Raw genomic sequence first — 23,761 nt, forward strand, 5'->3', positions numbered from 1 at the left:
TGCTTTAATATAGCACACACACACACATATTCACATGATATACTACATCACATACATTACAAAAAACCCTAGAACAGTATGCTTCCATTTCTCCTGTTTCAGCTCTTCTGTTATTTGCTGCCCTATGTTCTGCTTTTGTATATGCTTCAACGATTATACATTATTATTATTTTGCTTTAAATAATTTCAGGATTTTAACAAGCAAAAGTGTTTATGTTTACCCACGTAGTTACCTTTTCTGATTCTTTTCATTCTTTGTGTAGATATAATTTTTCATTTGGTATCATTTTCATTTTGCATTAAGGACTTTCTTATATATATATGTATATATATATTTCCACTCTTATATATATGTGTATATATATATTTCAGTGCAGGTCTGCTATCATGTTTAACTCTGCTCTTCTTTTTTTTTCTCTTCTTGGTTTTAAGATGTTTCTTTTTATCACTCAGATCACAATTTGATTATGTTTCTTGTGTTTTGTGGTATTGAACTTCAAGAATTTGTGGATTAACAGTTTTCATCAAATTTTAAAATTTTTTGACCATTATTTTTCCAGAAAAATTCTTTTTCCTTTCCTCATTCTCCTCCTGAAGAGATTCCAATATCATGTACATTTGGTTGCACAAAGTTGTCCTAAAGTTTAATAACCACTGATCCTCTGTACTTTTTTCAGTCCTTTTACTCTCTGTGTTGCACTTCGGATGTTTTTTATTGTTATGTCTTAAGGTTTACTTATGTTTTCTTCTGCAATGTCTAATCTGCCATTAATCTAATCTAGTGTTTTGGGTTTTTAAAATATTTTATTTATTTATTCATGAGAAACAGAGAGAGATAGGCAGAGACATAGGCATATGGAGAAGCAGGCTCCCTGTGGGGATACTGATGTGGGACTTGATCCCAGGACCCCAGAATCATGACCTGCGTCAAAGGCAGATGCTCAACCACTGAGCCACCCAGGTGCCCCTAATCTAGTGTACTTTTTTCTCAGTCACTGTGATTTTTTATTTAAAGAAGTTTCATTTGTCTTTTTTAGATTTTTCCTACTTTAATATGATTAAAGCTTCCCTCTAAGATAATATCTATCAGCTAATATCTTACAGCTTCCCTCTAAGATACTATCTATTTTAATGTATGTTTCTATTAACCCTATCATTTGTGTCATATCAGAGTGAGATTCAATTGATTGATTTTTTTTCTCCTCATTATGGGTTATATTTTTCCATTCCTTTTCATACCCAGTGACTTTTCATTGGATGCCAGTCACTGGGTATTTTACCTTTTGTGGTGCTAGATATTTTTGCATTTCTATAAATTTTCTTGAGCTTTATCCTGGGATGTGGTTATTTTAAATCTGTTAGATTTTTGTGGTCTTGTTTTAGCCTTTGTTGCATGGGACAAGGGCAGCATCTTAGCCTATGGTAATTTGTCCCCAGTACTGAGATGAGACTCTTTTTAGTAATTAAGTAATTCTTGAGTTTGAGATTTTTCACTCTGGCTGTTAGGATTTGTTTTAATCAGATATGGTAAGATACAAAGACATGGAAATGACTATCATGAAGGAAGATGTCTTTTTCCTGACAGTTCCCTAGAGATAAGAAGCACAGCTTATCAAGCAGGGTCACATGGGAAAGCTCCAGGGTCAGTCAGGAGGCAAAAGGAGTGTGGGGAAGCACAGGCAAAAGTCTTTATTGTGGTTTCCATGGGAGGGAATAAGTGAAGCAAGGTAAACTGCTGAGTAGTTTGAATAATTACAGTAGGCTCTGGGCTAGAGGGGTATTCCCTAGTTGTCTGGTGCCTGGCCCTGGGGTAATTAGGGCAGAGAAGTATTGTCTTCTCAAGTGTTCAATTAAAGAGATAGTTGAGGGTTTGAGCTGCTCTATTGCTGGTTTGCATATAAAAGGTGTGCTTGCAGGGGAGTCATTTGCATTTCTAGGAATTAATTAGCTAACTCTGGGAGGAGTAGTCTCTTTTTAGTCAGTGAAACCCCAGATGCCAGTGCATCAAGAATACAGAAATTAAGAAAATAGAGTTAATATAGGAACAAGCACTATTCCTGTTCCCCGTGATCTGGGGGCACTCTCTCCTCTCATACTTTGGGCAATTCTTTCCCCAGTCTCGAGGAATTTCCTCATAGGCACTCAATTGCATACTGGAGACAAACTTTTTGCATATCTCCAGAGCTCCTCCTGTGTGCAACTCTCCTCTCTGGTATTCTGCCTTATAGCCCCTAGTAACTTTTGCTCCTTTCCACTCCCAGATCTACCTCTACACTTAGAAATAACCATCTAGCTCTCCTTTGGATCCCCCTCTTTGCACCACAGCCTGTACTGCTTTCTCCAGGCAGTAAGCAGAGGTTAATTGTAAGGCTTACCTCATTGCCTTGCAGGGAGCATACTCCTTAGGTTACTTATTTAATATCTTTAGAGATTTTTTTGGTGATATATATGTATATGTATTATATAATATATATTATATTATATACATACGTATATTTGGTAATATATATACACATTTCAGCTAGCTTTTCAGGTTGTTTCAGGTCAGAGGATAAATTAAGCCCTTGTTACCCAATTTTGGCTGGAAGTAGAAATCTAACATAGGGTTTTGATGAGTCAGGGGTATCTATTATAATTTCTAGGAGAACTAATAAAATATCTTCAAAACCCATGCAATTTCCAAATCAATAAAGAAATTATAGGGGAATATTTAATCTAAAATAAGACAAGGATGGAGTGAAAAAGTAATGAAGACCAAGCAAAAACAAATAGAAAGACATAATAATTATGGTAGATTTATGCTACATTACACTAAAATTACATTACATTAAAAATTGCATTAGTAATTATAAATTAAGTAAATTATGTAATGAAATGGCAAAGATTATATTGGATTAAATGAATCCCAACCATATGCTATTTTTCTATATATGACAAAAAACAAAGGTTGAGAATAAATGGGCTAACATATATCTCATGTAGTTAGAAAAAAGAACTCCAGCTCAATCCAAAAGGAAGGAAGTGATAAGACCAGATATTAATGAAATAGCTATAGTGAAAAAAGAAACCAAAAGATCCATAGGAAGTTAAATCTGTAATTTTGAACCTTCAACAATAACCAAACCAAACCACCCTCTGGGACTGGATGGATCAGTGCAAACACTACTATTTAAGGAAGAACTAAGACACAAACTTTTCCAGAGCATTGAAAAAGAGGAAGCACTTCCTATTTCCTTTTCATGAGGCCATCATAACCTTAATTTTTAAACCTGATGAAGGTACTGTAAGAGGAATAATTTAGGCTGATGTTCCTTATGAGGATAGATCAAAAAAAATATTCCACATAAAATATGTGGAAGCAGAATTCAGCAATACATAAATTAGACAATAGATTATGCTCAAACTGGATTGTTCCAGGAATACAATGTTGGTTCAACATTTGTAAAATGTGTCAGGGAAGGTTTGTCGCATCCTTTAAAGGAATAAAGGAGAAACATTGTATGGCTATTTCAAAAGATGCAGAAAACGTATTTAATAAAGTTTATATTCAGTTATGATAAATATTCTTAGCAAACTAGGAACAGAAGGGAACTGCCTCATCTCTAAAATACCTGTAGCTAATATCACACTGTGGATCACATGATCAACATGAGTCGGTGGCAGTGCAATAGCTGTCAAAGAACTTGACCCAGTCTTAAAAAGAAGCACAGAAAAAAATAAAAATAAAAGTAAAAATAAAAATAAAAATAAAAATAAAAATAAAAATAAAAATAAAAATAAAAAGAAGCACAGTGCTTTGCTCAAGGAAGGCTAAGTCCTGCTCTTCCCTGCTTAGGTCAGATAACATCTGGGATATTGTGCTGGTTTCTTGGGGCCCTAGTCTAACAGGGACATGGCCAACTACAGAGACCCAGAAAAGATGATGATGCCATAAATAATGGTAAGTGAGCAATGGTGCAAACAATTAAAAAGGAGACTTAACAAGTGGCCAGTGCTTCCGGGGAGGATCTCTAAACTGACTCTGAGCATCTAGGGGAAAGTATAATTAGTACTAGAGGAGAGCAGTTAAAGATAGATGCACTTAGGAACTACACAAGGAAGAGCTTTTTAACAACTAAAACTCTGAAAATGAGAACCATCTGCTAAGTTCTCCGATGCTCTTAGTGTTTATTAAGAAGCTGGATGAGACTTCAGCAGGGATATTGCAGAAAGGATTGGGCTGAATTAGCAACATCTAAAACGACTTCTAACCCCAAGATTCTATAATTCAATAATCATAGATCAGAATTTCAATGCTTTTTACAGAAAGGCCACGGTAAGCTTACAGCATGATGCTTAGGGCAGCAAACACAACATCCATACCAGAATAGTTGCAAGTGTCAATTGCTTTGCATTTCCTTTCTGATTTTGTTAGAAATCGCTGATACCATTTACTTGCCAAGAGGATATTTTGCTCATCTTGTCATTGATAAACTCTGGAGGCATTTTAGTTAGACTGTAGATCAGTCACCAGATTATTATATAGGGTCCAGGTATCGTCTGCTCTGAAATTTCATGTTATGCCATTTTTCCTTTTATAAGAGACCTACATTAGCACCTGATTTTTGCTAAGCAAAAGAAATCTGAAGAGGTTTCATGTTTTTACCAAAAAAGGCAAAAAGCAAAAACAGTGCTTCTTCAACGTTTATTTTGCAGCAGGCAGTTGTAGAGGCAGCTCATACCCAGCCCAGTGACAGTGGTGCTGCCAAGCTCTTTTTGCAGGCCATAGCCTTCCACTGTGTCTTTGAGCATCTGTGCTCTATCTCAAATTTATTTTGTGCATCCATTAGCAAGGTGTGTCTGAAAGTATCAGAAAAGCCTAAGAGAGGTTCTGTTTTTCGAAGTCTGGGAATTCTCAAAAATCTTTCTATATAAATTAATGGTAATTACTTCTTCACTATATGCCGTTTCATCTCATGAAAGGTTTCATGGGAATGCTGTACTTTTGGATAGTGGGAAAAGCCTGTACTTAAAAGTCCATCACTTAGCTTCTTTTGGTGTGAGGATATTTAATGAATGGAAAACTTGAGGAAGTTAAACTGGTTTCTCAACATGATTTGCTCATGATCTTTTGAACTTTTCTCTTCCATTATGCTCCATTTGCATATCATATTTCTTCTTTTGAAACTGGGTCTATTTCTAAACTGCCTTTCATATGTCACCTTAATTTAACAGATTTTAAATGAAATAGCAGCAAAAACATAGCATTTAAACAAAATTTCTCACCTAAATTTCTTGAGAACCAGTACCTTCTTAACGATCTTAATGTACATGTCTAACTTATTTTCCTGAATACTCACTATCTTTTAATTTGAGTTGTGTTCCTTTAAAATTGCATGTTGTTTCTAGTGGCTCATGAATACCTCATATTGTTATTAAATATGGCTATATATCAGTTCCGTAAAAATATCTAGGTGGTTATAACATCTTGTTAGAGAATTTGTGAATTCCTCCAGTTTTCCCTAGCCAACAATGGTTCTTTGCAAGCAAAAGTTTTTTTATTTTTTTAAGATTTTATTCATTTATTCATGAGAGACACAGAGAGAAAGAGAGAGAAAGAGAGAGAGACAGAGACACAGGCAGAGGGAGACACGCAGGGAGCCGGATGTGGGGCTTGATCCTGGGACTCCAGGATCATGTCCCCAGCTGAAGGCAGATGCTTAACCTCTCAGCTACTCAAGTGTCCCCAAGCAAAAGTTTTGTTAGCTCACTGGGAGAGAGAGGGTCACAAAGTCAAGTCCTGAAAGCCAGCGCTAATCGGAAGACCTTCGTGATGCCTGTCCAGTGTCTGAAAAATCACTTCTGGTCTCGTGATTTTTATCTCTTCAGAAACGTCTAAGCATTGAGACAATGGCTAATGTCTTACATCTGAATCTGAGTAATGTATCAAAAGGATTTATACCCACAGCTATCTTTTTTTGCTATCCTTTGATTTATGGATTGTTCAGATTGTCATTATTTAATATCGCCTGTTTTCCTAGTTCTTTTTTTTAAAGTTTTTATTTTTACTTTTTATTTTTTAAAAGATTTTATTTATTTATTCATGAGAGAAACAGAGAGAGAGAATGAGAGAGGCAGAGACACAGGCAGAGGGAGAAGCAGGCTCCAAGCAGGAGCCTGATGCGGGACGCGACCCCAGGTCTCCAGGATCATGCCCTGGGCCGAAGGCAGGCGTTAAACCACTGAGCCACCCAGGGATCCCCCTATTTTCCTAGTTCTAATTCTGTATTTCAGTTATGGTTGAAAAGGCTTAAGAATAAAGACTATGTGTCCTCTTCTTTTAAATACCTCATTTTACTTCAATAAATATTTATTATTTTATTCCTTATTATTTGATATATTACTTTGTCAAAGTTAAATTTTTAGTCTGGCAAGAATAATTATATATTGTTAATACTTACCTATTTTTCAGGTGCAATCGAATATATTTTTGAGAATTACTTCTTTACAGATTAATATTTATTTTTACCCACATATAAATTTTAATATTACCACAGGTATGTATGTAGTCTTGAAGAATCCTTAATTTATTTTTTAAATTACCTAAAAATTTCAGCTAATGATTTGAACGTATGCTATTATTATGGCTAACATAAAATCTTAAATTGTGCACAAATTTTAAACAACACACTAGTAACCCATAAAATAACATTTGTAGGAAATATTAACACTTAAAATCTCATATTATAGATTTTTACATGATTGGGCTCTATAAAATTTCTGCAAATTGAAACATTTGAATGACTAAAAGCAAGTGCTTTAGTAATATACATACCTAATTATCTCCAAATTCATCTGTATAGAATTTCACAAAGTAGGTCATAAGTACTTGTATTATAATTTTGAAATGAAGTTGCATTGTATAAAATAAATTGCAAAGCATTCAGAAAGACTTACAAAATGCATGAGTGTTTTACTGTAACCTAACATTGTATAGAATTTGGTATAAAGTTAATATGTTTTGGGTTTCTGCCAAGAGAAATTAGTTACTAGAAATGCTGGAAGAAATTTATTCTGACCTTGTCCTACAGCATAGACCCCCAGGGCACTGTTAAAGCAATAAAGAACAATGAAAAATCAAAAACTAGTTAGAAAGCCAATAGAAATCAGACTTGATCTTGTAGTAATTTTATGCTAAGGAGACCAAAACCATCCTTAGGAGCTGGCTTTCGCAGAACAAAGATCAAGCTAGTCTCTTCCCTATCTTCATTTAATAAATATGTTTCCTAAATAAATCAAAGGTGAATGAATTTTTCATAGTAGAGTTGGTTTTTAAAGAGACTGATCAGGAACACTCTTCCACAGGATATGTAAAAAGATGATGATTCAGAGTTTTTGTGCTTTGTGATTTGCAATCAAATTTAGAAATGACATACAAAATTTAAACATCTAATTACTCTAATGAGTATAATGAAAATAAACTCAAAATTATGCAATTCAAGATTCTGGAACTGCGTTATCCAAAACAGTGTCAGTTAAATTTCAACTTCAATTTCAATTTCAATGAATTGGATAAAGTTAAATATTTATTTCCTCTGTTGCATTCGTCACATTTCAAGTGTTCAGTAGCCAAATATGACCAGTGACTATTGTATTGGACAGCACAGATATAAATCATTTCCTTGCCACAGAAAATTCTATTGGAAGAGAGACTTCCCCTATGCAGCAACAGTATGCATAGCCCAGCTGGTCCTTTTCTTCTTCTTTTTTTCTTCTTTCAATTTTTGTGTGTGTGTGTGTGTGTGTGTGTGTGTGTGTGTGTGTGTGTGTTTGGCAAAGAGTTTTTATTTTTTATTTAATTAAATTAAATTAATTAATTAATTAATTAATTAATTAATTTATTTATTTATATTGGAGTTCAATTTGCCAACATATAGCATAACATCCAGTGCTCATCCCATCAACTGTCCTCTTTCAATTTTTATTTAATCAGAAAAACCATACATTCCAAAAAGTCATTCTCTGATTCTTTTGGGAAAAAAAAGGGGGTGGGGAGGAAGCAGGCAGAGCCTGGGTGGCTCAGTTGGTTAAGTACCGGATTCTTGATTTTGGCTCAGATCATGAATTCAAGGTCCTAAGATTTAGTCCTTAGCAGTTGCATAGGGCTGTGTAGGGCTCCAAGCTGTGTGTGGAGCCTCCTTAAGATTCTCTCTTTTCCTCTGCCTCTTCCTTCTGTGCATGTACTCTCTTTCTCTCAAAAAGAAAAAAAAAAAAAAGTCTATTTCTGCTAATGACAAGCATTATTGACAAAAACTGACCAGTTCTTTAAAAAAACAAACAAAATTTTACTATTTTGTGAGCCACTACTATTCTGCATATCAGCACTTTAGTAGCAGAATTGATTGACACTAGATCATTATAATTGTAAGGAAATGAATCATGAGTGCAAAACGTATATGGGCACTGAGATGGATAGTTCGGTTATTGAAAATGGATTTGGATCTCTGTAGTGGGGACTGCCTTAGATTCTATTGCTGTTTTGAGAGAGAGTTTTACATGGTCAAGTGGGAAGAGAGGGAGCCAAATAATCCTACAGGTTGGTCATGCTGGGATGTCCTCGGGCTAGTGACTCAGGAGTGCAACTGAACCAGAAAATGGGTTGGAGTTAGGGTCAGAGGGGCAGGAAAAATGTTAAACCATGTAAATTCCAACCTTCAGAAACCAATTCCATGAAAACCACAGTGACTCAGCAGGAAAAATGCTTATTTGAAGGAGTATCTCTAAATTGGAGACTCTGAAACTCTGCATTTGATTAAGCCCACTTAAGAAGAAAACACCTTCATTTTGTGTTGGTCTGTTATCTTCCAATGATTAAAATGATATCATTACCACTTATAAATTTTATATCTCTCCTAAAGATTACATTTAAAAAACCCACTTAAATGATACCATGTTTCCATAAAAGGCAGTTTCTCTTCTCACTGAAATAATATTCCCTTAGGGTCAGATTTACATCTCATTGCAACGCCATGGGAGAATTAGGCTTGAAGAAAGCAAAGAGAATCCTCATAGGGTTACATAGGATGAAATTTGGCTCAGACATTATTTTTTAGATGGAAACTGATAAACAGAGTAAAAGTTAAAATATACAGAAACGGGGATCCAAGGTAACAATGCCAAAAGAAAGGAGCCTTTTGTTGTTGTTGTTTCCACGTTGTTTTCTGTCTCCCTTCTCTGTGCTATTTTGACCGATTTTCCCCTGGTTTCTTTTATGCCTGTGCTATTAGGGCCTTCTAGCATGAAAAACTACGAATTCAAGTAAAAAGAAAATGGTTCCTTGTTCTATTTATCTTCTGTAATGATGAACTCTGAGTTGCATACTCTCTGTGTCTCAAACTATGACCTAAAAGATCAGTCTCTTGGCTGAAATTAGTCCTTGGGACACGCTAGCCACAGGGCAGCAAGTACACAGACTGCCTCATCTACCCTTTGCTAGAGCCATCACCCTGTGCTCTGACCTGACACCCTTATGTCTAGAAAACCAGTGAGGTCTCATGCTTATTAGAATTGTGAATTTAAGCCCCAACGCATGCATGTGACAAGTATAGAAGTAACCCATTTCATTGTTTTTTCTTAAACTCACTTTCATGTTTTTACTGTCTTTGCTTCATCTTGCTTTCTTGCTATCGTACAATATTCTAGTATATTTTTGTGGTAATTCCAAGAAGGGATTGACTGTGGTCTATTTTACTTATTATTTCAAATAGTCTATAACAGCTCTTTGTAATTTAAAAAATCCAGACTGTGGAGCTCTCTCACATTCTCGGAAAAACATAATTTACTTTCTAGTTGCATGTAGTATTTCTATATTACATATTCTGGGTTGCTCCTAAATTACTTTTTGGTTGATATTATTTGGCCAAAATTCAATTCTATAATCATAAACCATCATGCAGAATGTGGGAAATGTTATTTTATACCTGCATTAAGTATATTTTCAGATATTCCTAAAATGCTAATTGCTCATTTTAGAGACATAAAGCCAGTTAATCCCATGAAGTCTGTAAAAGTTATGTAGCTCAAACATTGCTTTATTTCTCTTACTGTGGTATCTATGTATGGTTTCTAGTCTATGAGCTGTGGTTGGTACATTTCAAAATCCTAGGTGCTTTTTAGATGAAGAAACCCATTTTGCTATAGCTTGTAACATGAAAAACCATACCACTGTATTCAGAGAGTATATATTATGTGCAGGGCACTGTTCTAAGCCCTTAAATGTCTTACTGTCTTATTTAATTATCAGAATAATTCTCTCTCTCTCTCTTTAAAGGTTTTATTTATTTATTTGACATACAGGGAGAGCAAGTACACAAGCAGGGAGAGAGGCAGAGGGAGAGAAAGAGGGAGAGGGAGAATTGGGCTCCCAAGTGAGCAGGGAGCCCTATGCTGGACTTGATCCCAGGACTCGACCTGAGCCAAAGGCAGCCGCTTAGCCAACTGAGCCACCAAGGCACCTCAGAACAATTTTCTTATTATCCCCACTTTACAGACAAAGATGTTAAGTAACTTGACCAGGGTCTCACAGCTAGAAAACAGTAGAACCGTAATTTGGCCCCAAGAAAATCTGACTTCAGAAAATCCATCACAATGAGGAGAAATGTACCTCTGGATGCTTAAACTATCATGGGGAATAGTGGGGATATTTTTGTATTTAGTTCCTAATTACTATTTAAGTCTCATTGGCATACACAAGATAATAATGACTAAGTTATTTAAAGGGACTGAAAGGAGCAATGTTAAACATATTGGTTTAAACCCACCATGTGCTCAGCACCATGCTGGGCAGGCACTTTGGTAATCATTTTATATGATTAGAAGGAAGTTTCAAAATGCTGTCTGATATCATATTATGCCAAAATAAAGGCACTTCTCTTTTAATATTCAAGTTTCTGAAACTACTACATTATTAAAATATATCTGAAGGAAGAGAGTATTGTAAAAAGATCAGTAAGATTAGAAACACATGAATGATTCCATTGAAAGATTAATTACCCATTTTTGACATTTGTCACAATATGGAGACATTTGTGATATATGAGAATATAACATTTTTGTAGTATACAATATGTTAAAAAGATGACTCATAATATTTTTAAAAGGGGAAATATAAATCCATTATCCACCCATACATCAATATATTCATATATCCATTCATCCTTCCATGTATCCACTTTATTTTCATATAAGAATCTTTGTAAAGAATTATGGTTTTTATCACCCTATGCTGCATATGTATAATAGCTCCAAATCTTTTTGCAGATAGACTCCAATCCCTAATAGCTCTATGGTGTCATTAAACTTTCCTTCCTCTGCTTGTTGGCTGTTCCAAGAAAAAGGTGGCAGAGAAGGAAGTTGCTCACTGGTGGAACTATATAGCTCAATTTTCTTGTCTTCAGTTTCTCTGAGTCCCTCTTACCATTAGCACTGATCCCTCACTATTTTCCCCAGTGTAGCCTCTGCTCAATCCTAAAATCACCATTACACTACAGGTAGAGATTATTATTCCATTTGAGCAGCCTGGCTGACCAGATGAAGCAAGTGTGATGCCTGTACCTGTAGGGGGAGTTGGTGTGGAGGAGGCTGTGGGTGTGGCTTCAACCAAACACTTATTTGAGGGAAGAAAGGGACTGAGGAAAATCCAAGAAATGGTGGTGGCATGTAAGTAATGCATGCATGCATCAGGAAGAGAGGAGAAAACTGCTCTTTTGCCCAAACACAATAGGCAGCCACTCCTACCCTCTGACTGTGGGGAACTATGAGAGGCATTTTCTATCTTTATCAAAGAGTTAGACAGGATCAGACCTAGCTGTCTTCTCTAAAATGTAATCTCAAAAGCATGAATGCTAAAATATACACACTTGTATTTGCAGGGCTACACCGTACTGTTCAGCACATTGCTGCTACTCAATATGTAGCTGTATAATGAATGGAGGTATGAAAAGAAGAATTTGAATGTTGCAGGAGATGTTGAATTACAAATAAAATGTATTAGGAGATTGCAATAAATGTAATGCCGCAGGGGCTGGTGTGTGTGTACCCTGAGAAAAAGCCTGAGACACAGGTAAGTGTGAACAATCTGGAGAACTTGTTTGTATTCACCCTAAGCCCTACTCTTCCACCCTGCCCAATTTTAGAGGACTGTAAATGACAATCTGGGGATCCCATAGATCTGGGCAGGGCTAATCATAGAAAAGGAGTAGAGAGTTAGAGGGATATTAATGTATCCACCCATTCACTATTTCTCTCATTGATCCATTCATTAATCCATGATGCACTTATTGAAGACTTGCTATGCACTCCAGTAACTGCTCTGGGGACTAGGGATACAAAGATGAATAAGATACTGTCATTGTCCTTAGAAATTTGCAGTTAAGTGAAAAATAATTATAACAAACTATGGTAAGTGCCAGGACAAAGAAATGGAGCTAACAAGGGCATCATGGAACCACAAAGTAGAGCCACCTACCATAGCCCTAAATATCAGAGATTTCCTGCAGAAAAAGATGCCTGACTTAAGTGCTGAAGGTTGAGTCTACCTTAGTCAACTATGTATATAAGAGGAGAGAAAAAGTTGGAGGGTAGAAGAACATTCCACATAGAAATTAGACATATGCCAAAGTATAGTCATGACACAGCAGACATATTTAGAAAAATACTTGAATTTCAGCCTAGGGAGGCTGTGGTTGAAGTAGAAAATGACAGGAGATGAGCTTAAAAAATGGTGGTCAGAGGAACCCCATTCACAGGAACTTGGCATCTAATTTCTAGGGCAGTGGAAAACCATGGAGAGGTTTAGGAAACATGTGATCAAATTTTTATTTAGGGGTCTCTCTAGTATGTGTGTGAAGGATGGTTAGTGAGATCTTTATAGTAGTCCTGGGAGAGATGATGAAGGTTTGCCATAGACTGTGCTAGTAGGGGTCAGGTAAGGAAGGATAAGGAAGGTGGAGCATTCAAGGATGTTTCTGCTTTCTGGCTTGAATCACTGAGTGGTTGATGGTACCTCAATCTGGGCAAAGGAATGTAAAAGCAATAGGTTCTGAAAGAAGGTGACAAATTCATATTGGAATATGTTGAGTTTTAGGGGATGGAGAGAAATGCAGATGATGTGTATGAATTAGATAGAAGGAAGAGTGTAGGTTGTAAATAGTTAGAATGTTCCCCCAAATACATGGTCACTGAAATTGTAAGTGGATTATGCAGTCCAGGGACAATGGATATACTTAGAAACTTTAGGAACATTGGGAGAAGGAAAGGGAACTCTCCAAGGAGAGAAAGCATAATTTGAGAAGCGTAAGGTGTATAGTGAAAGTATGATGATAGGAAAGTCCCCTGGACACCTCTCCTTTAGCTGCTTTTGTTCTGTGCTCCTGTAACATAAACATGTTTTTGTTATAATATCTACTACATAGCTTTAATAATGTTCTTTTTGCATCTATTCTTTCCCACTAGAGTGAAGAATTCTACTCAACTGAGACTAGATCTTAGGCATCATTCTCTTTCATAGTACAGAAGACACATTTAGTATATAGTAAGTATTCAATATGTTAGAGCATCACAAACATATATACACATGCACTCACACTCTTCTGTCTCTTACTTGAGACTATTTTGGTAGTAAGTTATAAAGTCAACTTGAACCTGATAGGAACTGGCTCATGGTATTCAAGGAAGAATTGAACATTCACACTGTGAATGATGGAGAAAGAACCAGGCTTCAGGAACAATAGGAATCAGGAAACCAAAGACTATTGAGACTCTTCTTTATCTTTCATTTTTTTGCTGCATTCTCTCTCCAGATTTTTTTTAAGCATACTGGGAAATGTAACTGCTAGTAGCTCCTACATTTTGTATTTTATACCTTCAAAGAATGGCCAGAAATTGATCTGAGATTTTTCACTTGTTGCAAGTCCAAAAATCCTGGAGAATGTTTTATTGGTCTAGTTGAGATATAGTGACCATCTTTGTGCCCCAGGGGATCAATTGAATTTTCACCAAATATGCCGTCACTGAAACCATGAAAATAAGGGTGAATTCTTATCAAATGGGTAGTCTACCAAAGAAGATTCTAAACCTGCTTAAGGGTTAGAGAACAAGAGAATTTCCAGTAGTCTTGATTCCCTGGAAATCTTGAGAATCTTAGAAACAGTCCATTGTGTAAAGCAACATGGTAGACTATTAAAAGTATTGTCTTGGCAGAGATCTCATCTCCTCTGTCATCTCATTCTAGCTCCATGGACTAGAGTTGACATTATTCTATCTGGATGAGAGTTTTTCCTCAAATGTAATATGCAGATAACCATTGCTGGGTTATTGTCAGGATAAAGTAAGATAAATATTTAATAAATGCTAGGTATTATCACATTATTATGGGTAAGATACTGTTCTAATTATGTCATGGGTATCTATGTGGTAAGTATTACTTTATTTTAATTTTTTCCAGGTAAGAAAAGTGAGATCCAACTACTCAAGCTTTTACAAGCTAGTATAAGTGGTGAGTTGAGGTTTGATCCTAGGACTCTGATGCTAGAGTCCACAGTCCACCCTCTACCATTGTGTTTTACTGCCTCCCTTATTAAAGATTGTTGAAAGAATATATACAAAGGGCCTAGCATAGTTCCTGGTACCACTGTTAAGGGAGAACAAATTCATTCATTTGACTAACATTTATTGTCTATTATGTGATAGACACAGTTCTAGATACTAGAAGTAGAGCAGAAAGACAAAATTCTAGGCTTCATAAATTTTACATTGTATTATGGGAAAAATGGAATAAATATTTCAATAAAAACATATGGATACTTTTATTTATTTATATTTTTTACAATTTATTTATTTATTCATAGAGACACACACACACAGAGAAAGAGAGTGAGAGGCAGAGACACAGGCAGAGGTAGAAGCAGGCTCCATGCAGGGTGCCTGATGCAGGACTCGATCTTGTATCTCCGGGAGCATGCCCTGGACTGAAGGCGGCGCTAAACCTCTGAGCCACCCGGGCTGCCCTATATGGCTAATTTTAAGTATCGATTAATATCCTAAAGGAAATAAGATACATCAATGACACAGAGCATGTGTGGGTGGGATAGCAAAGGCCATGGTCATGTGGTCAAAATGACTCTTTAAAGGAGTGATACTTGTCCTGAGATATATATGATAAAAGGGAGATGGCCATGCAAAAATCAGAGGGAAGAATTTTCTAGGTAGAGGAAATAGCACTGCCAAAACCCAGTATGGAAATGAGTGTGAGTTTGAGAAAAAGAAAGAAGGTCAATCTGGCTAGAGGCAGGTAAGGCTTGGGAGTAGAAGGTAAAACTTGTAGGTGATGATTTTTTACATTATTAGGAATTTTAGAGAATGGTTAAGAGTTTGGATTTTTTTTTGGTATAATGGGCCACTGTGGGTTTTTTAAAAAAAGACTTTATTTATTTATTCATGAGAGACACAGAGAGGCAGAGTCATAGTCAAAGGGAGAAGCAGGCTCCTCAAGGGAAGCCCGATGTGGACTCAATCCCAGGGCTCTGGGACCATGCCTTGAGCCAAAGGCAGACGCTCAACCACTGAGCCACCCAGGCATCCCCCATGTAGGTTTTTTTTTTATTTTTATTTATTTATGATAGTCAGAGAGAGAGAGAGAGAGAGAGAGAGAGAGGCAGAGACAGGCAGAGGCAGAGGGAGATGCAGGCTCAATGCACCAGGAGCCTGACGTAGGATTTGATCCCGGGTCTCCAGGATCGCGCCCTGGGCCAAAGGCAGGCGCCAAACCGCTGCGCCACCCAGGGATCCCCCCCATGTAGGTTTTATGTAGGGTAATGATACTGTCTGATTTAGGCTTTGAGAAGATCACTTTGATGTCTACCTGAAGAATGGAGAGTATGCAGGAAAAGAAAAAAAGGAAGAAAAGGAAAAAGAAAAGAAGACAAGACAAAACAAGACAATGATGCCTCAGACTAGGGTTTTGGGATGACAAGAAGTGGTCAGGGGATCCCTGGGTGGCGCAGCGGTTTGGCGCCTGCCTTTGGCCCAGGGCGCGATCCTGGAGACCCGGGATCGAATCCCACGTCGGGCTCCCGGTGCATGGAGCCTGTTTCTCTCTCTGCCTGTGTCTCTGCCTCTCTCTCTCTGTGTGACTATCATAAGTAAAAAAAAAAAAAAAAAAGAAGTGGTCAGATTAAGAATATATACTGGAAGTGGTACTGACAAGATATGCTAATTCACTGAATGTAGATATGAAGGAAAGGACAGAATTAAGGATGATTCTTAAGATTTAGCATAAATAGGGCAGCCCAGGTGGCTCAGCGGTTTAGGGCCGCCTTCACCCTGGGGTATGATCCTGGAGACCCTGGATAGAGTCCCACATCAGGCTCCCTGCATGAAGCCTGAGTCTCCCTCTGCCTGTGTCTCTGCCTCAATCTCTCTCTCTCTCTCTCTCCGTGTGTCTCTCATGCTTGTGTCTCTGCCTCTCTCTCTGTGTCTCTAATGAATGGATAAATAGAATCTTTAAAAAAAAAAAGAGATTTAACAAATAACTGGAGACTGTGGGGTAAGTAAAGGAGAGAAGGGTTTGGGTAGACAAAACAAGGAGTTCTGTTTGTGATATGTTAAGTATGAGCAAATACATAGCAACTATCAGCTGTCTACCTCCCCAGGACACTGTAGGGGGCAAATGAAAGTGGTTTACAGATTATATACTATTTTAAATTTAAATTTAATAAAACTTAAAATGCAATTGGATTGGGATTTAAAATTTTGCAATTTTAGCCTAGTGAATCTGTATTCTGAAAAAAAAAACCTGTAAATTGTTCTCGTAAGATTTTATATTGATCAAATTTCAGTTCTTACGGCCCATAGGTAGCAAGCCATCAGGTAACAAGATGGTTCACAGATCCTACACATCCCATTTGTTTGTGGTTCCATCATCTCAGTCTGACTTCACTGCTGCTTGACAGCTGGGACTCCAGGGGAGGCCTGGCCTGAAAGCTGCATAACCTGGGCCACCCTGACAAGGAGACTCTCAATCCCTCTATCTTTTGTCTTCAGTCTTTGGGACAAATATTGGATTTTCCCAGATAGGGACTAAGGGCAGGCTTGCTGATCAGTGCAGGAATGTGGTCTTTTTGTGCTTGTCTAGGACTGGGGAGGACTGCCAATTACTTCTTTACAAATGTAGCCTCATTCCATGATGTGGGAAATTGGCTAGCTCACTTTTTGCAGGTGGTCCAGTCTGTATTTTCAAGTCCTCTGTTTTTGGCTTGCAGCGTTACTTGCATCTTCATGAAGGTGTCACGACCCCCTGGGTACCAGGAACATGAGGGCAGGCTTGACCCAAGGCGCCATCTGGAGAATCTGCCCCATATCTCAAGGGTCTAGGAGTGACCATGGTATGACTTTTGTCCAGGTACTCAAGAGTGATTTAGGTCAGTGGTTCTCTGTGGAGTCCAAAGGAAGATATGAAGCCAAGCACATGGAACTCTGAACCTCTCCCCTCCATTTTAGCTATAGCAGCTCCGCATTTTCTGTTTTATATTTTGGGGTTCAGAATAGGTTACATGTGGAACCATTAGGGAAAAAATGTTTGAAAAGCAGTGTTTGGATGAATAGGTCTAAGACTTTAAAAACTAGGCTAAAAACCAATTCAATTTGCACCTTTCTCTAGCTTTAACTCTGCTCTGATGCATTTTTGCTAAGAAGTAAAACCAGACTTGGTAGCTGAGATGGAGAAATATTGTATGCTGTCCTTATCTACATATCATTTCTTCCCAAAAGTAGGAAGGGAAGAACAACACATCTTCCTCCATTTGGCTCTGAGTGTTGGCCTGGCTTTTAAAAATTTCTTTTGGCTCTAGTTTAGGCTAGAATCCTCGTCAAGCTCATTTGTTCTTGCAGAGAAAATATTTAGTAATTGCTGCTTTGTAGTTTACAAGTTTTCTAACCACCCTTGTTGACCTATGTGCAAGTAGTAAGAATAAGTGGAATAGCTGAGGGTTCCCCCCCACCCTTTCTTTCTTCAAGATACTAATGAGTTTTCAGGACCAGGGCTCAGAACTCATCAAATAAAAATTTCCCTTCTGGTTATCTTTGTAAGGTCAAGAAGATGTGAATCAGCTTGTGGGTTTACGGAGGATTTGTTCTTTTCTGTGGAAAACTGGAGCATTCTGTTAGGCCAGCAGCTCCTCCAGCCTCCTCTCTCCTCCTGCACTCTCGCCCCAGCCATTGTGTAATTGGGTTTACAAAAAATAAAAATTTAAAAAAAGAACATGTCAACGTTTCTCAACTGCATTAATACATGGGGAATTTGTACTGCATCCAACAATCCAGCAAGTCCTTTGGGAAGCAAGTAGACAGACTCTGGCATCAACAGGGCACCAAGATCCAGATCCCACTAAAGGTCTACAAACAATGGATCTTTCCAAAAAGGCCGTGAGGCTCTGATATCTGGACCTGCTATAGATACCACTTTCAATGTCTGGGCTGAGTCCTATCAGTTATATCTATAAGCTTTATTGAACAAGGCCACCATTAATGCGGCTCTGCTGTGTTCAGGGAAGCCTTTTTCTTTTCTTTTTCATTTTGTTTCACAGGGCTATGCATCTTAGGATCATTATGCCCTATCCAAGTTGCTAATGGACTGAACTAAAGTAACCTCGAAGAAACAATATAAGTATAGCAAGACCTAATATTAATTGCTTGGACTTCAAGGAAAAAGTTTCAAATAATATTCCTTTGAGTGCCCTCCTTCCAAAATGATGGCTCAATGCTCCTTCCTACTTTTTCCAGGAACACCCCCTGACCCAGTCCACATGGTTACTACAGGGGTTGGTTTTGTCCTTATATAACCCCACAGCACTAGTTAGGGAGAGGAGGCACACGGCCCATCGAGGTAGCCTACCCAATGGCCACAGTTGATTGATCCAAGAAAAGGTACCAGCTCCAAGTCTGTTCACTGGGCTAAAATGATGGAACTTAAGGTATATAGAAATGTGGGAGGTCCCTCTTTTATGGCCTGGGGACAGAATACTGGGAGCCATTGGTAGCTATGTTTTGTGTCATCTTAAGAAGCTATTTTGCATCAAGGGAGGTATAAATTGATGTTCAGGGAATAGCAGAGATTGGAGGAAAGTAAGGAGAATGGTTTCAGTTACTCTTGGGCCAGCTCCATGTCTAGGTCTCCCTGGCCTTTGTGTGTGTGTGTGTGTGTGTGTGTGTGTGTGTGTGTATGTGAGAGAGAGAGAGAGAGAGAGAGAGAGAGAGAGAGAGAGAGGTTAAATATCATTTCTTTCAGCTAATTTGGGTTTGGCTTCTCTAAATTGCACTTGAAAAAGTCCTACTAAATACACTTTTTAGTACCTCTTTGGGAAGCTTCTTTCAGAGGCTTATGATGGCCATCAGTCAGGAAATTACTACTTATTTGACTATGAGGACAAATTTGAAGTGAAGTGTTCTAGGCAAGGAAAAGACAGCATTATGAATTTGATGAAGTTTATCATTTAGTTCTATACACTTTTCCTCTAAGAAGCTCATTTTCCTATGCATTTGACCTAGACTCCTATTACTAGAATTGGATGGATTGAAATCCATGTTTTGGCCTCTTTTTTCCCAGGCTATATGTCATCCAAAGTGCCTGATTTAGTTAAAAAAACAAACAAACCCTAAATCAAATAGGCTTAAGCAAAGAAAGGAATATATTGTTGTATATAACTAAAAAGTCTATGGTATATCCCATAAGAAAAGATTCAAAAGTGTTCAACTGGTGTCATCAGAATTTGTTCATTGGGGCATCTGGATGGCTCAGTGGTTGAGCGTCTGCCTTTGGCTCAGGTGGTGATCCCAGGTTCCTAGGATCGAGTCCCGCATCCGGCTCCCCACAGGGATCTTGCTTCTTCTCCCTTTGCCTATGTCTCTGCTTCTCTGTGTGTCTCTCATGAATAAATAAATAAAAGCTTTAAAAAGGAAAAAAAAAGTTTGTTCCCCAACATGTTACAGGTCTGTTTTCTATATTGGTTTGACTCTCAAGCAGACTCTCTCCTCCTGGTGGCAAGAGGGACGCAAGTAGCTCTAAGTCAGAAGTTCTCCATAGTTTGTGAATTTGCCCTCTAAGGGACATCTGACAATTTGTGGAGACATTTTTGGTCGTTGCAACTGGGAATGGGGGTGGGGATGGCTACTGACATCTAGTAGATAGAAGCTAGGGATGCTGCAAAATGCCCTACAGTGCACAACCTTTTCCCTCAACAAAATATTTTTGGGCCCAAGATGCCAATAGTGTTGGAAGTTAAGAAACTCTGCTTGAGGCATTCCAGCACCAATAAAAGAGAGCTCTTTTTTTTCCAGAGAGTTCTAGTGAAAATTTGGGACTTGTTGGTACTAGTTGACTCAGTCTGGGTTAAATGCACATCCATGGGGAAATCATTGTGGCCAAAGAGTTGTTGTATCCTCACAGGCAGGTCTGGGTCCAACATCCCCCTGATTACTAGGCAGGGGATTATTTCCACCCAAGTCCCACAGACTTAGAGACAGGGGTAGTTCCCCAAAGGAAATTAAGACTGCTTGCCAGAAGAAGGGTGATGAACATGACAGTGAAAAGTAACAACCTTCTCCTAGAGTATCCCAGTTAGTAACCAGTGATTCCAACAGACCAGTGCATGAGAATATGCCCATATGAAAGAACTGGAGCAGAAGGATCCTCCAGCTATTGTCTTCCTTTTCCTTTTGGTCAGTAGGTAGCGCCTACACACAGTGTCCTTTGGTTTGTTAGTTAACCTAGAAGAGAAATAACATCTGTAGAAGAACTTCAGTGTTAGGGGTGGTAGGCCAGTGGGGTAAAGGTTAGGGGGTGGGTGGTAGTTTCAAGGGGCCTTTTTATTGTCACTGCATTCTCGTTTACAAAAAGCTGAATCATAGCCATTGTAGTGGCTCCTTGTGGTAGGCAGAATTAGAAGATTCTAACATTCCCAAGATTGCCTGCCCTGTTATATTCATAATCTCTATGAATAGGATGGATTATACTCCCATATTTTGGTTATGTTATATGCTCATAAAATAAGCAGATTATCTGGATGGGCTGAACCAAATCACACGAGCCCTTTAAAAAGGAGGGAGTGTTTTCCAGTTGGTAAAAAAGAAGTCAGAGACCCAAGGCATGAGAAGGATCTGAAGCATGCCTGCTGGCTTGAAGATCAAGGGGCTGGGAGGCAAGAGCTATGTGTGGTTTCTAGAGAGTGTCCCCTGCCTGAGAGGGAGTAAAGAAATGGGGATGTCATTCTGGCCAATCCAAAGTGATGAGTTCTTCCAATAATCATGAACTTGAAAGAGAACCCAGAGGCTCAAATGAGAATAGCAGCACTGGCTGACACCGATTTCATCCCAGTGAGACCCTGAGCAGAGAATACAGCCATACAGACCTAGAGAAATTGTGAGATAATACATTTTTGTTGTTTAAACAGCTAAATTTTGGTAATTGCAAATTACAAATTGCAAATACAACAATACAAAACTAATATGCTAATAGTAGGAGCTCAAGATTGTCCATTTCCATTGTCACATAATGCTCCATCACTGTGTGACAGAAGGGCGGATGTTGCAACCCTGCAAGTTGCAAGAAGGGTCACTAGAGAGCAGATTACCTGAAGAGAAAAGACACCATGTGGACACCACATGGACACCACGTAGGAAGGACAACAGCTATTCTTCCCATCCTTGATCCACTATGGATAATGAGCAGCATCTTTTTAACTCCTTCATTGACCCGTTCTCCACACGCAACTTCAGCTACAATGAATGAGCTTCAGCTCTCTGGATTTGCCTTAGTCTTGCATCTTCCTGTTCTGGGTCAAGCTCTTTCCTCTGCCTGAGATGTTCTTCATCCCTGACTTTACCTGGTGAACTCTACTCTCCCTGTAAGGTTTGGCTCAAGGGTAATTTCCTCTGTGAAGAATTCTTTCAGTTCTCCAACTCTTAGTATGAGAAAAGTCTTTCATCTTTCAGACCGCCTTGGTTGATAACAAGGATCTTGAGGGCAGAAATTCTGACCTGAGCACAGGGCCTGGAACACCTTGAGATTGTTGAATAGCTGTCTACCCCAAGTCTATTTATTTATTCATCAGAGACACACAGAGAGAGAGAGAGAGGTAGAGACACAGGCAGAGGGAGAAGCAGGCTCCATGCAGGGAGCCCAATGCGGCACTCAATCCTGGGTCTCCAGAATCATGCCCTGGGCCGAAGGCAGGTGCTAAACAGCTAAGCCACCCAGGGATCCCCTGTCTCCCCTAGTCTTAATGGGTTGTCATTATAGCAGCTCATTGGTGGAATGGCTGAGGATAAGACTTCTTTTTTAATTCTTTTACATTTTTAAAATTTAAATTCAATTTGCCAACATACAGTATAACACCTAGTGCTCATCCCATCAGGTGCTCTCCTCAGTGCCTGTCACCCAGTTACCCCATCCCCCCAACCCATCTCCCCTTCCGCAACCCTTTGTTTGTTTCCCAGAGTTAAGAGTTTCTCATGGTTTGTCTCCCTCTCTAATTTTTCCCACCCAGTTCCCCTCCTTTCCCTTATAATCCCTTTCACTGTTTCTTATATTCTATGTGTGAGTGAAATCATATGATGATTGTCCTTCTCCGATTGACTTATTTCACTCAGCATAAAACCCTCCAGTTCCATCCATGTCAAATCAAACGGTGGGTATTCGTCTCTTCTGATGGCTGATTGATACTTCATTGTATATATATACACCACATCTTCCTTATCCATTCATCTGCTGAAGGACATCATGGCTCCTTCACACAGTTTGGTTATTGTGGACATTACTGCTATGAACACTGAGGTGCAAGTGTCCCAGTGTTTCACCACATCAGTATCTTTGGGGTAAATACCCAGTAGTTCAATTGCTGGGTCATAGAGTAGCTCCATTTTTAACTTCTTGAAGAACCTCCACACAGTTTTCCAGAGTGGCTGCACCAGTTTGCATCACCACCAACAAGGAAGAACGTTTCCCTTTCTCCGCATCCTCTCCAACATTTGTTGTTTCCTGTCTTGTTAGTTTTCGCTGTTCTCAGTGGTGTGAGGTGGTATCTCATTGTGGTTTTGATTTGTATTTCCCTGATGGCAAGTGACGCAGTGCATTTTCTCATGTGCTTGTTGACCATGTCTATGTCTTCTTTGGAGAAATTTCTGTTCATGTCCTCTGCCCATTTCATGATTGGATCATTTGTTGAGTTTGATAAGTTCTTTATAGATCTTGGGTACTAGCCCTTTATCTGATAGGTCATTTGCAAATATCTTCTCCCATTCTGTAGGTTGTCTTTTAGTTTTGTTGACTGTTTCTTTTGCCTTGCAGAAGCTTTTTATCTTGATGAAGTCCCAATAGTTCAGTTTTGCTTTTGTTTCCCTTGCCTTCATAGATGTATCTTGCAAGAAGTTGCTCTGGCCAAGTTCAAAAAGGCTGTTGCCTGTGTTCTCCTCTAGGATTCTGATGGATTCTTGTCTCACATTTAGATCTTTCAATCATTTAGAGTTTATCTTTGTGTCTGGTGTAAAAGAATGGTCCAGTTTCATTCTTTGGCATGTGGCTGTTCAGTTTTCCCAGCACCATTTATTGAAGAGACTGTCCTTTTTCCAGTGAATAGTCTTTCCTGTTTTGCTGAATATTAGTTGACCATAGAGTTGAGGGCCCATTTGTGGGTTCTCTATTCTGTTCCATTGACCCATGTGTCTGTTTTTG

At 38.5% G+C, this 23,761-nt stretch overlaps 1 protein-coding gene and 1 long non-coding RNA gene across 7 annotated transcripts in view; one reads left to right on the forward strand and one right to left on the reverse strand.

Annotated features, from left to right (window-relative positions):
* EYA1 (EYA transcriptional coactivator and phosphatase 1) overlaps window positions 1-23,761 on the reverse strand; it is a 420,890-nt gene that overhangs the window by 381,245 nt on the left and 15,884 nt on the right. The gene's annotated exons all lie outside the window — the stretch shown is intronic.
* LOC112678600 (uncharacterized) overlaps window positions 1-23,761 on the forward strand; it is a 46,834-nt gene that overhangs the window by 19,426 nt on the left and 3,647 nt on the right. Inside the window, exons 2-4 of one of the 2 annotated variants that reach the window (XR_004810369.2) lie at window positions 11,910-12,100; window positions 13,492-13,570; window positions 14,483-14,792. This is a non-coding gene — a long non-coding RNA (uncharacterized LOC112678600). Of the gene's footprint in view, window positions 1-11,909; window positions 12,101-13,491; window positions 13,571-14,482; window positions 14,793-23,761 lie in introns of those variants that run through there. The other variant, XR_007407016.1, reaches the window with a different exon arrangement.

This window comes from Canis lupus, chromosome 29 (genome assembly GCF_003254725.2).
Source record: "Canis lupus dingo isolate Sandy chromosome 29, ASM325472v2, whole genome shotgun sequence".
Taxonomy (NCBI): Eukaryota; Metazoa; Chordata; class Mammalia; order Carnivora; family Canidae; genus Canis; species Canis lupus.